Source organism: Carlito syrichta, unplaced genomic scaffold, assembly GCF_000164805.1.
Source record: "Carlito syrichta isolate Samal-C Ts95f unplaced genomic scaffold, Tarsius_syrichta-2.0.1 Scaffold303183, whole genome shotgun sequence".
NCBI lineage: Eukaryota > Metazoa > Chordata > Mammalia > Primates > Tarsiidae > Carlito > Carlito syrichta.
This window is the reverse complement of record NW_007247279.1, coordinates 201,641-204,278: the sequence shown is the minus strand read 5'-3', so window position 1 is coordinate 204,278 and position 2,638 is coordinate 201,641. Positions and strand designations below refer to the sequence as shown.

General features: G+C 51.8%; 1 pseudogene across 1 annotated transcript; it reads right to left on the bottom strand.

Annotated features, from left to right (window-relative positions):
- Nucleotides 1-1,138: 1,138 nt before the first annotated feature.
- On the bottom strand, nucleotides 1,139-1,819 carry LOC103260359 (annotated as a pseudogene). Its single transcript, XR_002481954.1, has one exon. The product of XR_002481954.1 is annotated as a 40S ribosomal protein S5 pseudogene (transcript).
- Nucleotides 1,820-2,638: the final 819 nt, after the last annotated feature.

Here is a 2,638-nt window from a genome sequence, read left to right as displayed (position 1 = left end):
AAGTAGGTGGTAGGGAAGATTTGGCCCGTGCTGATCTGATGTAGACTGTCACACAAGCACAACTGGGAGATTAGAAGAGTACGACTGTCAGTCACTTGTCCTAATCCATTGTGGATGAGTCTATTGATTTAACTTGGTATGTCTTTTCTTTTGAGTTGGAGTCTCCGTCTGCCGCCCAGGCTGGAGTGCAGTGGCACGCTCACAGCTACCACAGCCTCCACCTGCTGGGCTCAGGCGATCTTCCTGCCTCGGCATTCCAAGCAGCTGGATCTACAGGCGTGCACCACCATGCCCAGCTCATTTATTTATTTATTTGTTGTAGAGACGAGGTCTCGCCATGTTGCTCAGGCTGGTCTCGAACCTGTGAGGCCAGGCAATCATCTCGCCTTCACCTCCCAAAGTGCTGGGATTACAGGCATGAGCCACCATGCCCGGCTTAATTTGGTATTTCTTTTAGGAAACTCAATAAGGTAATAGCAGGCAATCCCCTTCTCTCAAAGATTTGGTCCTGGTGTGCTGGATCTCAAGATACTGCCAATTTTCCCAAGTAAACAACCTGTGCTTGCTATTCCAATTTTATTCTTGGTAAACCATGCATCTGTCTATGAAGATGGAAAAATGATGGTAGGTCCTCAGAAGAAGGTATAATCCTATCCCTTAGATAATTTATCTTTTAATTAATTGAATTTTAGACGTATCTCAAAATATCTGTCCATAGCCTTTAAAGAGTCCTTATTTATATTCACAGGAAATAAAACCAGATCCAGTGAGGTGAAATTATGCAGCTATGGATTATATAAGAAATAACAGCTATAGTCTATTTTTTTTTTTTTTCCTGAATTTGAGTCTGTCACCCAGGGTGGCGTGCAATCATGGCTCGCCGCAGCCTCAACCTCCTAGCTCAGGGGATCCTGCTGTCTCAGCCTCCTGAGTAGCTGGGACTATGGGCATGTGCCACCACACCTGGCTAATTTTTTGATTTTTTGAAGAGACAAGTTCTTGCTACGTTGCCCAGGCTGGTCTCGAACTCCTGTACTCAAGCAATCCTCCTGCCTTGGCCTGCCATGAGCCACCATGCCTGGCCTTATCGCCTAATTTCTTTAACAATTCTAGTTTGAGTTTTAGGTCTAATCATTTCTTTTTTTTTTTTTTTTTTGGTGGAGTTGCCTCCAAAAGGCAGACAGGTTTATTGGACAGTGAATGGGAAATCAGCGGCTGGACTTGGCCACACGCTCCAGCTCGTCCTTCTTCTTGATGGCATAGGAGTGGGAGCAGCCCTTGGCGGCATTAATGAGCTCATCTGCCAGGCACTCAGCACGGGCCTTGATATTCCGGAAGGCAGCCTCACGGGCACCTGTGCACAGCAGCCACACGGCCTGATTCACACGGTGCGGTGGGGATACGGCCACCGCCTGTCGTCTCACTGTCCCGGCTGGCCCCACGCGTGTTGAGTCCTCCCAGGGGCCACTGCTGAGGATGGCGTTCACCGGGACCTGCAGAGGGTTCTTGCCCGTGAGCAGGTGGATGGTCTCCAAGGCATGCTTGGCGATGCGCACAGACATGAGCTTCTTGCCATGGTTGCGGACATGCATCATCATGGAGTTCGGGAGGCGCTCCCGACGGGCCGCTGGGCTTTGCGGAACCGCTTGGCAGCATAGCGGCCTGCACTGTGAGGCAGGTGCTCGGCCTGCTGCTCCTTCATGGCGATATAATCCTGCAGGGAAATGTGGTCGATCTGCACGTCATCGGTGCTCCACTTCCCAAAGAGCTTGATGTCGGGGTCTCCGCCACTGCTGGCACGGCTGTCTCCCGCGGTCATCCTGTGCGCCGAGGTGGTCTAATCGTTTCAGATGCTCTTCCTTTTTTGAGCTGGAGTCTCACTGTTGCCCAGGTTGGAAGGCAATGGCATGGCCATGGCTCGCCACAGCCTCGACCTCTTGGGCTCGGGTGATCCTCCCGCCGCAGCCTACGGAGTAGCTGGGACTTCGGGCATGTGCTACCACGCCCAGCGAATAGTTATTTACTTACTTACTTACTGAAAGAGCCAGGGCCTTGCCATGTCGCCGAGACCGGTTTTGAATTTTTTGTTTCTTCGAGTTGGAGTCTCACTCTGCCGCCCAGGCTGGAGTGCAGCAGCACGCTCATGGCCACCGTGCCTCGACCTGCGGGGCTCAGGTAGTCCTTCTGCCTCAGCCTTCCGAGTAACTGGAAGCGCCGGCCTCTGCTCTCATGCCTGGCTCATCTTTGAAATGTATTGTGTAAATGACGTCCCCCCAAGTTACCCAGGCTGGTCTCGAATCCCTGGGCTCAGGCAATCCCCTCGCATTCCGCCTCCCGAAGGGCGGGGACTACAGGCGTGAGCCACTGGCCTGGCCTTAATTTTTAAGTTTACTTTTAACTTTTAAATATGGTTTTTATTTTTGTGGCGACGAAAATAAATCTCGTTATGAACTCCTGGGCTCAAGTAGCCCTCCGGTTTCAGCCTCCCAAAGTGCGAGGATTTGCGATGCGAGCCCCTGGGCCCAGCCTACCGGGACGGATTTGAGTAGTGTTCAAGATACGGTGACTTGTGTGTCTAGAGGGACTTCTGTCTAGGGTGTACCTGAAGGACAGAGCCCTCATGAGGCTGCCTGTCACT